Below are 13,000 nucleotides of genomic sequence, written 5' to 3'. Positions count from 1 at the left end.
CTTGTGATAAAAACTAGTATGTTTTGTGTATTTAAAATTAAGATTACAAGAAAATCAATTCATCTGTACAGTCTTGTTTCTTGGTATGTAAAAAGAAATCCCACTGAAAAATGACAGTTTAGTCTTGAATTAGCTATTTTAGTGTGATTACTAACAAATCTTATTCTGTTTATCTGTGTAAAATATTTTTATAACTTATAAAAAATTTTATTTTCCTTTTTCTTGTTCATTTATCAACAGAAATAGCAGATAGTCAAACTTAAAGTAAAATCTGTGTCCGTTGGTTGAACTTCAGAAAATTGTACTCTTTTTATATATGAAAAAGGCACCTATATATGCTCCTGTTGTAGATTTGCAATTTGGGTTTTATCCATGCATTTAAAAACATCCTTGTACAAAAAGAACCTTCAGAGGTGTTTAGATCAAGCCAGAATATCCTTAGAGAAAGTAAAATCCAACATATGTCAACATCAAATAAGATGATCCAGATGTATGTTTTGTGATAATGAGAACACTGGAAATTAATCAAAGATAGGAGCAGTGTTGCAATTATATATTTTGTCAATTGATATATCACCATATTTGGAATTTGATACTGATCTCTTTAATTTTCTTGTTGAGCAAGAAAATAGGTATACAATCACTTTTGTCTGTACCAACATGAAACAACAATACCTTTAAACTCCTATTCATCCAGATAGACAGAGTCAACAAAAAGTTCTCATTTTGTCAGAATCAGGAGTGGCAACAACAGGTCCTAATGAAATTATCTGTTTACAAAATGCTAAGTGAGGGTTCTTTTGGAAAATTGCCTTAAACACAATTCTGTTTTAAATGTGGCTTGGAAAGCTGTCACCTGAAGCTCACCTGAATGCAGTGACATGACTTTTCAAAAAACCCCAACAGATCTAAACCTGAATTATAAACTGTTTAACTCCCCCATCCTCAACCCCCTTCCCTCCAACTTAGCTATGGCTGTCTAAAGAGCCCGGAGAGATCAATCAAAATCTGAACTGTAACCTTACACTTATATACTTGTTAAGTGACTTTTTTACGGTCTGTTTTTTCTAGAAATTGGATTGCTTTTAAACTAATGTTGTCTGGCAGGCAAAAGTGAGTGAAATCGCAAAGCCTGGAGGAACACTAATTACTTGTTTTAATTAGCAACAACTTTCACTAGAGTATAATCTCCCTACAGGCCACTTTTGGGTAGGTGTGGAAATTTTTTTTTAAAAAAGGTACATAGAAACAAACCAATAATCTCTTATTTATTCCTAAAAGACAGCTGTGCTCTTATTCCAGTGTAGGCATAGGCTTTAGAAGGAGCTGCTCACTCCAGGGGGAGTGGGGCCTGCAGCACTGGCTGCTTCACTTGGAAACCTTTGGCAATCAGCTGCTCAAAGCACTCCCTTATTTTATGCAGCTACATCATAAAAGTGCTCCTTTTTTTACATTTCCTCCCTTTAAAAGGACTTAATCCCCTTTACAGTTCAGCCTGTAGTGAACTCTTCAGGGACATCTCACTTGTCACAAGAAGTGCAATGGCCCACTTGGCAAATCTTTCAGACTTTTTTGAATTCCTTGTTTTTTTATTTTCCACATTAAATTGTACTTATCATTTCCCTCAACATAGGGCAACCCCCTTAATGATGACAGAGAGGTAGGAATTTCTCCACTTCCAGCTATGTCACAATTTTGTTGCTGAGAAGCAACTTGCACGTCCAGAAATCAAACATGGTTTTCAGCAGACGGACACACTGAAAGTCATGGGCTGAGAAATGGGCAGCCTACAGGGAACTTGGCTTGCCACAGCAAATTAAATTGTCCATGAAAACTTTTCATTTACAGGGAACTGGATTTATGGCTGGATTTAACATCTGGAAAAACTGGAATACAGGTGCTCCTTGTGGAGGGTACCTGGGTTTGTTTGGTGGGATGATCAACACAGGTTATTTTTTTTTGCCAATAAGTGACAAAAATTTCAAGGCAGAAGAAAAGAACAAGTACTTCTGTTTTGATTATTGCTAAAAAAAGTTAGAAAAAAAATGCTAGTCTTAGTTAAATGCTGTTTGGAGTCATAAGGACATGGTAAAGCCCATTGAAAATGTAAATATATGTTGAATTATAGAAGATATATTCATATATAACATGATATATATAACCATATAGAATCAGATATCATGATCCCTTTAATCTCATAAATTAGGAAACAAAAATTTGACTTTTAAGAAGAAAAAAGAGAATGTTTTCAACACTTGTGTTACTTTACATTGATCTGACTGAGCTTCTTGAAACAACATGACTTCAGCACTTTACTAAAATTTCAGATTTTAATAAACTCTAGAGCTATGCCAACTTTTGTCCCTTGTTTGGAGAAGATACTTTTGACATTTTCAACTGTCATTTATTTTTCTCTCTTAAGTGCAGAAACAACAAGGAACAAAAGGAGCAATATTTCTTAATTATATGTTAATATTTATATGTTACCCTTTTTCAGATGGAATTTGAGAAGGACAATATAGAAACATACTCTCTAATGATGAACATACTTTTGTGTTTATTTATACACATATATGTACACATACATGTATACTTTTGAGATATTCTAGAAATCAGTATGTAATATTGAAGTTGTTGAGATGAATCATGACATGTCTCAATCAGTGGAGTGAAGAGCACAGGAAGAGTATACTACTAGAAATGCAGGTTGTAGAAGCTGGAGTGACAGCTGCCACCTCCTGATCAAAGTATTCATCTTTTGGTCTTAATTAATCTGATGCACTGATATTAGGGGGGGAGGGCAGGGGTCGGGAGGGAGGACAGAAGGCATTTTTACCTACTGCTTTTTATTTGTTTTTTATTCCACCTTTCAAGGTGGCAAGCTGATATTATAACATCTTTATGTGAAAGTGTTTTACAGCTTTATCCTTTTGTTACAATCTGTCATGTATAGGCAGGATTGCCACATTTTGTAATATGCTCCAAAACACACTTTGTGGTACTTCGAGCATGAGAGTAAATAACTGCTTTTGTAAAATAAAAAACAAAAACAAAAAAACCCAAAAAACCAAACCCAAACCAAAACCCAACCAAACAAACAAAAAAACCCCACAAAAACCCTAAACAAACAAACAGCTTCCCCCCCCACTCCCCAAAAAAAAACATGTCCAGAAGTAAAAATCCCCACAAGCTAGGGAGGAAATAAAAATCACAAGAGCAAAAAACCAAGAGCACCAAGGAAAATCTCTGGATATTATCACGCAATGGATTCTAATTTGCGCCATTTTTCCTTAATAAGGAAAAGTGTCATTCCTTAATAAATAACATTTTTACCATCTGGGGAAAAAAGAGGAGGGATACAAATTGAAAATATTCACTGAGCATATTAAAGCATCATTTTTGTCATTGTGGATGCACATGACCAAACTGCATCCTCAGTGAGAGGTGGGAGACCCAGTTTTGGGTAATAAAACAAGGACAATTACAAAATGTATTTAATAATAATATTCATTATCATCATCATTATCATCATTACAACAGCAACAATAATAATAACAATAATAATGATAACAGTAATAACAACAGCTACTACTCCTATTACAACAATAACAACAACAACAGCAACATTAATAATCTGATTTCTTTGCCCCCCTCCTCAGGACAGTTTTTGGTTGGATTTGGTAGTGTTTTTTACCACAGTAGACATCTGCTGGATTTAATTTTCTCTCTCTCTGCCTCCCTGTGCTGGCTCCAGCGAGCTGGTTATCTGGAAGACTGAGATTGAAAGAAGGAGATATTTGAAAGAAAAAAGTAAACATTACCAACAAAGACTATAATTGAAAGGGGTTTCGTGAACAAGGGGTGTTGTCGGAAAGCAAAATAGGCGAGGGTGGGGCTGCCCAGGGCTCTTTGTCTGCGTGCACACTGAAGCTGCCTGTTGTGCTGCATTGTACTTGACAGGAATTTACCATCTCACAAGCAGGCAAATAGCTACGTCTACAAACAAATCGAATTAGAGCTTAAATATTTATAGCTATTTATGACTCCATTTTAACTATTAGTGGCCATTTCTACTTTCAAGACCTAGGAGTTTTGGTGTTTTTTTTTTTTTTTTAAATTTATGTGTTATACTAATTGCTCGTTAGTCTACCGAGCACCATTCCTGAAGCTGCATGCTCTGCCACCCAGAATAACAGAGGGAAAATAGAACTATAACTGTTATTTTTTGTATTTACAACAGAGCAGTAATTTAGAACCACAGTTTCAGATTCCTTACCTGGATGGCTGGAAATATTTTCATGTTTTTTTTCATTTAAATTTCCTGCAAAACTGTTTTTTATCATAAATTTGTTGCCACTTGATGTGACTAGAACAGGGAAAATACAAATGGAGAAGAGAAGAGATATTTTAGAGGGTAGACAGTTACTGCTAGTTAGTTGCTTGGAACTGTTTGAAGCAGTTTGTGCAAAGATATATATGTTCAAGCATTGCATCACTAAATGTTAAAAGCTTGGAAATATTATCAGGGATAGGCTTCATTACATCATTTTTAATCTAATCTATATATGTATAGAAATTTCAATACAGCATACACACCTATACATTTTCATTGATTACACAAGCTTAAGTGACTTCTTTATATTTTGAAGTTGCAGCAGATTTATCAATTTAAAAAAAAAAGCCAATGAAAAATTAATGTAATAGCTAAAAAAAAATTACATGCAAAAAATCCCTCAGAAAACTTTGATTACATTTTAAAATGTCATGATGTTATTTTTTGCCAAGGTATACTTTCCTGACTGTGGTGAAGACAATGACAGTTATTTTGTTAATACATGTTCTCATTTACCATAATACCCTCATAACTCTGGGGGAAATCTCAAAAGCAGACTTTAAGAAAATAAGAGATGAGTTAAAAGGATGTGAGGAAGTTTTTACTTTGTGGAAGGCATCGCTTTTAGACATTTCTTTTTCATTTGTACCTTTTTTAAGGACAGAAAGATCCCAAATGTCATATGTCAATAAATCCTTTCTCTCTCCTCTCTATACAGCAGCTACATTCAAGAAAGGTTGTGATAACTACCCTGCAAGTTCAGCATAAACTCTGCAGTTGTAAGCAAAATTGCTCTGTGTGGAGCATACAGAGATGTAGATTTGTTGCAAAAGTACTCAGTTAGACACATTCTTCTCTGTGATGCATTGTACTCACATGGTTATATATGTAAAGGGTCAGTCTCTGAAGCATCCTATAAATTGGTAAGTGTTGGGTATGTGTAAAATGGTATTTTTGACATGAGAAAAGAAACTGCTTTTTTCATAAGTTTAATAGAAAAGTGCTAATAATCACTTTCTCTACTTCCATAAGCATTTTACATCTACATCCAGTAATGTCTTTATTCTACCTGAATTTGTCAGGAAAATAAAATGATCACTTGATCTACATTCTACAGTGATGTATTTAAATATTTCTCACTTACTACTTATCAATGTTGGAAACTTTCAGAACAATTCTTAAGTTTAACTTTCTGTTGGCTTTTTATCTTATCCATTCTCAAATTACTAAACAGAAGCTGCAGGAAACATAAGACCAATAAATGGTATCAAAAAGAAGACACTACATACATACTTGTCAGGTACTAAACACTGAATAAGGCTATATGTAATATTAGTGTAAAAATGCTTGTGATTTTACGATTTCGAAGATTACTATCATGCAATATTCAATTCTAAATGGAGGAGTAACACAAATGAAGGTTTTATCAAAATTTACTTCATAAAATGTGTTCATCTTATACCAAGTCTGAGGTCCTTAGAGTTAGGTAAAGCTATAGGCAGAAGAATTTACCATGTGAAATGTATAATTTCCGCTATGTCTGAAATTAGAGAACATATTGATAATGCTTCATAATGCACTTAGAATCTAGAAAGGCCTATCATCTTTTTACTAGTGTCTGAAGTATCACTTATTACCTTCTGTATGAATTTCAGAATTTTCTTGAGGATTGCTTATATCTTCCTCAAACAACAATAAAATAATAATCCTCCATAGGAAGGTTTGTACCATCTGTGATTTCTTTCTCTTAGCTGCCTAAGTTCCTTTCTTGTTACTATCAGGATCTGGAAAATCCAGAGACTAGGAATAGCTAAACTATTTCAGACAGAGCTGGATTCAATACTTATCAATCACTGGGACAGACTTTAATTATAAAGTGTTTAAATAAAGTTCGTTGCTGACCAAATCTGTCATAATGACTGATAGGAATTGTAGTCCACTCACTTACAGACAGCTATGGGTGTCATCGGTACTCTGGAGGCTACTGCCTTGCAAGACCATAGAATAGAATTGATGCTGTGAAAGGTAATATCCTTCAGGTTTTCATGTCTCTAATCTGAGGCCTTTGGGAAGCAGAAATTGCATATTTCATCTATGGTGACCCTGGAGAATAGATCGCCTCACAATTCTCTCATGACCTTCAGGCCGCATAAGAATCCTACGTATTTGACTTTTTATTCTGGAAGGAAAAACAAGAAGATATAACTAACCACAAGATTCACAAGCTGGTAACTGGCAGCTCTTTATACAAAATTTGGAAACATTGTGGGTGCCAAGAACCACAGATTCTACCCTTCACACTCTAAGCATTGAGAAAATCCTCATCACCATGAGAAAATTCTTATCACTGTGAAGAAGCATGAAGCACACATAAAGTACATATTTTTGGGAACATGAGGTCCTGAGCTTGGAGGAGGAAGAAACCTTTTCTGCTGCAAGTAATTATTCTGTAGCTTTGCAAAGAGAAGACAAATTGTCCCATTAGCAATGGAACAAATTTAATGTAGTTTCTTTAGGAGTTGGATAGGGTTTTTTACAGCTATAATTATCACTGCACCCCTCCTATACCCATACTCAGATGATGACTTTAGGAAAGAAATTTCACCTACCACCCATTCATTTGGCAGCAAGAACATCTTGGTGGCTTTTCTGCAAAGGAAGCACTGATCCTGCACTGAGAGTCTGAGAGCAATGTTTACTGATAGTCTTGTAAAACAGAAATAAGTTGGGTCTGCCTATTGCACCCAGTCACTAATTTTCAGGAAACTTAGAGGAACTGAGCTATTTTTTAAATATTTTGTCTGAAATTTCTCTGAAATGGGACAACTGGTCAAACATTACTAAAGGGGAGATGCCAGGCACACAGCCTTATTTTCCTGGAAACCAGACTATGTCTTCAAATACCAGCTACTGTTGCTGTGATTATTTTCTCACATGCATAAAACATGTCAGTTAGTGACCTTCACAAAGTTCAACTAAGTGACTTGGATAAGACATAGTAAAACAGGTTCTTCAGTGTCTAGCAAGAAAATTAATTCTCTCATTCTAAATGATTACCTGTTGAATGGTGCTTCAAGCGTATCTGCAGAACATAGCTTCTTCCTATTAAATATAGCAGGTTTTTTGACTTAACTCGTTATCTTGGAAGTAGAGACTTGTCTTTTACCTTTTGCTCACCCACCTGCTTCACTTAGGAGCAATATTAAACCCATTTGCCTGCCTGTCAAACACAAGTTTACATCTATATTCCTGCACTTACCTGAATCTAGCCCTTATACAATAAATGCTTTCATAGAGCTGATTTGTAAAAAAAAGACCACCTTGCTCTCTCTTCAAGATTAATATTTGTCATAAGGCATATATGAGATCACCCAACTACTCAGCCAGTTCTCTCGAAGGAATAGACAGCTCTTTCATTTTCTGTAAAACAATTCCCTTACAGATCTGAGTGTATTGATCTACATATGCATACCGAAGAGTTATTTTTTTTAATGTGATTTTGGGCTAAGGGAGTTTTGTGGCTGAGGTTGCTCCTGACAGTTTTCTCCTTCTCCTTCTCTTCAAAATCTCAAATGTTGTGTGTTGGCTGTCGTAATTTATCCTGCTCAGGTAAAATTTCTTAGGTCTGGTGTTACCTTGTGAATGAAAATACAGATTTCAACTGAAAATACTATCTTATCAGGAGAAGCCCATTTTGTGATTATATGAAGCCTTAATTTCCAGTATATTTGGAAAAAAAACAAAAAACAAAAACAAACCAGAACAGAAAATAACATGAGAAAGAAAAGGAAATTCTTCCTACTTTAACAGAACAACAAAGTTTGTCTACATCTAGTAATTCTGGAAAATTACTAGTCTTTGTGTATGAAGTGGACTGTTCTACAGATATATCTTGCTGCTGGAAGGAGCCCCACTGAACCCTCTGAGCAGTGGGAAGAAGATTTAGCTCAGGAGCTTCTATGAGCTCTAGTTAAGAAGTGAGTGATAAAAAGAATGAGTTCATTTTAAGAGTGAACTTGAAAATATTCTTCAGAGGTGTAACATTCACATGCCAGAGTAAATATCACAAGGCATCTTTAGCTTCTGAAACTTAACTGCTGTCATAATGACCATCTGTTGGCTGTAAGTTTCCAACATTCCCTGACCTATGGCACTTATGACAAATTACGCACCAAAGTGCTAGAGACAACTTGTTAAAAAGAAGCCTGAGGCCCGCAAGTTCTAACCCCTATTGTCTTTAAAAGCATGGGTTAAATGGGAACAAGAAGTAGTTTAGACAGAAAACAGACATGGCCATGGCGAAAAGAAAATGAAATCCTAATCCCCTAACCCTTTGACTTCTGCAGCTTGCTGCACAGCAATGTGCTTTCAACCATTAAACTATCTTAACCTTTTGAAGAGCCAAATCGAGTCAAATTGAGTGAAAATTTGCACATTACCACACAATCTTTGGTTGATTCCTGTTTGAAAATTTTATGTAAGACAACCATTAAATGCAATATTTTTAATCAACAAAATATGTTTCACATTCGCTTCCACTACAAGTAATATTTGGTGTCATACAAAATCAATGTGAAGGAACACTTTTCAAAGTCACTAGTTAGTCCAGCTGTAAAACCCACTGGTGTCAGTTACATTCAGAGAGAGCTCTACAGTTTCTTTAGGCCTAGCTAATATTTAGAGGAATTTTTTTAAACTCTTTCTTTGATGCATTCACCACCTTATCCTGTTATGTTACTTCTGGACTTTAAATTTAAAGATAGCAGAAACTCAATTCTTGTTTCAAAATGTTAACTTTTATATATATATATATATATATATGGAGAGAGAGAGAGAGAGAGAGAGATAGTCATATATAAATATATAGAGAAAATTTTGAACCTTACTCAAAAGAAATACAACCGTATTAAAGTGAAAAGGGAAAATAGCAATTTTTTATGTAGTCAATGTAAAAGTTCTTGACTTCTAACAAATGATACAAAAGATACCATAAACACATCAAAAAACCCCTATAAGCTCACATTATATTATTAGCATTATGCTTTGATAGGTCAAAAGTAGTAAAACAACACATAAGGGTGCTTTAAAACAAATTTTGTTGAAGTTTCAATATAAAATTATTATTTATATTTTTTCTCTCATCTAGATTCTCAATTGAAATAGCATAAGTCAGCACATTGAAAAAAAAGTATCACAAAATCATTATTATTTTAAGTTTCTGATTAACACATGAAAAAATGTTATGTGGGGCTGGGATATCCACAATTAGATATCTAAAATCTCCATATATGCTTTAAAAAACTCATTTTTCTACTGTATACCATGATCTTTATATTAGATAATGACCTGTGAAAACAAAGTAGGCATTACATGATTTGGTGATTGGACCAAACACCATCCTGTGGTCATACAATATGATAATGTTATGACTACGGTATGATGGTTGGTCCAATCCCTATAACTCTTCAGTATTTAAGCAATGACAGCTTATACCACCAGAGCATGTGCAGAAAACTCCTGTCACCTAATTTTGCTGCATAAAGTCTGCTAAACCTGCATCCCTACAGGCTTCTGTTGCCTGTGTTTCTTTAATCTTTCATCTTCAAAAAGGTGGTTTTGTAAATCTGTGATGTTTCTATCAACTTGCAGGCTGCAGTGATTGACTTTGTCTTAGACTATGCCTAGCCATTGACTTCCTTCATAAAGTAATGCTCTCCTGACATGAATGAAAACTGCCAAACTGGCTGTTGGCAGGAATGAGAGTTTATTTTGTCTAACTTGCCCACAAGAGAATCAAAGGGGATTGTCAACTAATCTGGTAAGGAACAAAAAAAAAAAAAAAAAATCACACAAGGAAGAGTTACATGTAAAACAAGAAATCAAAAGTACATTTTGAATACATCAGACTCACATTTCAGGCAAGAGTTTTAGCAATTCTGAAAATCACTCTTTCTGCATTTTCTGATTAAAAGCTTTGCTTAAATTTGTTATGCTTTTAATTTATTTCTGTAAGAAAATATCAGATATGCTCTTAATCTCCATAAAGGTCCAGTAACCTTAGTTTTCTGCCACACTGATTTACATGGAAGGAAATTCAGGAACATACAACTTAACTAATGCTGAGTAAATTGCTACCTATAGAGGTAAAACATCTCCGGAGTATTTTTATCTCACTTTGAAAATCCAGAGGAGACAGTAAATTATTTTCTACTGTGACATGGGTCTCTTAGATTTTCTTCAAATTTTTATTTCACAACTATGTAAAAGGCAGAGTTTGATTGTTTCTTTCTCCTAGAAAGAAAAGGAGAAGAAAAGGAAAAGGGGCTAAAAAACGTTAGCAGACAGCTTACTGAGCTCAGGGAACATAGGGAACAGAATATTTGGGGTTTATGCTTGTACTATAAGTTTTCATGCTCTAGTGTTCTACCCCTTTGTTGAAACGATTGAGTTGCGGCAGTCAGAAGAATTAAAAAATACAAGCACAAAGCCACAAACATGCAGCAAAACAAGTAAGCAACAGAAACACAAGGAGATAGTGATAAAGCTAAATTACATAATTATTAATTGTTGAAAATAGAATGTCCAGAACTGCTGAGACTTAGGCCCAGACCCACTTTGAATCACTGAGGCATGAATCGCAAGCTTGTCTTCCATGTTTTCTAATGAACGTAGTGCCCACCAGTCAATAATCCTGGATTTGATCTTAAAATGTTCTTGGAGGCTGAGATAATTTTCATATTCAACCTTCTGTGCTCTTCCTTTCTGCTCCCCACTATTCCTCAGCGGTTTCATTTTGATGATCTGTATTTTTTAAAATTACACCCATAAGCCATAAAAATCTCAGTCTAAGCTAATTATTGAGTGGAAATAAATTAACATATTTGAGCAATTCTAGGGTGAAGAGACTTCAAGCTCATTTATTTAACTCTTAAATTCATTACAGAGCTTTTCACACTCTTCGGCAGAAAAGCAAATCAATACTGAGCACAGACCGATGAAATGCCTCAAAAACTTTGTCACTGTCAAAGTACATCATATTTGACCTCAGATACTGAGTGTGAAAAGTCATGAAACTACACCAGAAAGAGTATATCCAGACTCTTGACAGGATGAGCACAGGTTTATGAGAAATAGATGGAGAGAACTTCTACACCCACACTGGAGCCGATGTCTAGGCTATTGGGTCATCTGGTCTTTGGAATCACCAAGAGTACTTTATATCTGGCTTAACACAAACACTCCTAAAAAGTTTTGGGTCTGTACATAAACACTTCTTTGATTTTCTAAGTAGCTTATTCATACAGAGGAGTTCCTCTCCTCTATTGCTCAAGAGATATCAAAATCTGAATTTTAGTATCTTCTTTTTCTGTGTCGTTTAAAAGGCATATCCAAAAGGCTTGAAATTTTGTGGAACAGACCTCAAAAAACTTTGCCATTTTTTAAAGCACCTACAAAAGACTGCTCTAAATAGGAATAATCTAAAAGCACTGAAAAATATGGGACATTGACTATGTTTATAAATTGCTTTCTTTATGCATCTACCTTTACTCTGCTGTTCTAAATTATTTTGTTATTAAGTGTTTGGAAGTAGAGGAGATATGGAAAGGATGATAAAACAGCTATGAGAGAAATAGTTATATAGACACAATAGTCAGAAATACAAATTGTCATTACAGCATTAATTATGAGTTATGCATACTAGTTCAAACTGCAACAATACATGAAGATATTAAAATAATTATAAATACTGTACCAAAGAAAACTACTGGTAGGAAGGATCGTGATTTTACATACAGTGCTAGACAGCATATGTTAATATGTTTTGGTTAATGGGTTTTGACAGACGTCAAAACCCATTAACCAAAACAAATTAATATTATTAAGGAGACTTATTAAGAGATTTACATTTTCTAAACAAGTTGTAGACCTTCCTCTCCAGAAGTCACAGAAATTCATTTGGAAGCCTGACCAAAAATTGGATTCCAGTTTTGCAAGCACTACTCTGTACTTTACTACAAATGATCTTTGCAGAAAAAAAAATCTCATGAAGCCTCATGGCCTCTTCCCTCATCATGTTTTTTTGTAATCTGCTAGATACATCAAAGTAGCCCTGGTTCTACCTACAAATAAGAGCAATAAAGACTCACTTTGCATGCTGTGTAGAAGTAACAGATAATAAAAATTCTTCCATACAGGTTTGAAGCTCTTTAATAAGATTTATAGGAGCAGGTTAGCCCTTCCTGTACCCACTATGATCCTTGACCTCAAAAGACATTTAATACAACCAAATGCAGGACATGTTGCAACAGCTGCCTTGGGCTTGTCCCATGTGGAAGATAACAGCCTTATTTTTTAGATTTGTGGGTCAGATACTGCTGCAGGAAAACACCGAGACCCTAAAGCATGCTACAGTTTTCCCCCATTACCCATTTGAACCCATCTGTCCTAAGGGCTCCTCATGACATCTTTGCTGCTCCAGGCATGGCCTGATTGTCTCAGAAGCTTGTGCCAAGAGAGATGTTTTGGTAAAGGTCTGCTTTTGCAAAATGTTTTGCAGAAAGAATTAATCTTCTTGCTTTTATGAAGTTGGTAAATTAAATATGAAGTTGGTAAACTGGTATGTCAAACAGAAAATAACAAGAGAGGCGCTTTTATAGATATCATCTA

The sequence above is a fragment of the Haemorhous mexicanus genome, chromosome Z (assembly GCF_027477595.1).
Source record: "Haemorhous mexicanus isolate bHaeMex1 chromosome Z, bHaeMex1.pri, whole genome shotgun sequence".
In the NCBI taxonomy this organism is placed as follows: Eukaryota; Metazoa; Chordata; class Aves; order Passeriformes; family Fringillidae; genus Haemorhous; species Haemorhous mexicanus.
Note: the sequence above shows the minus strand (reverse complement) of the source record.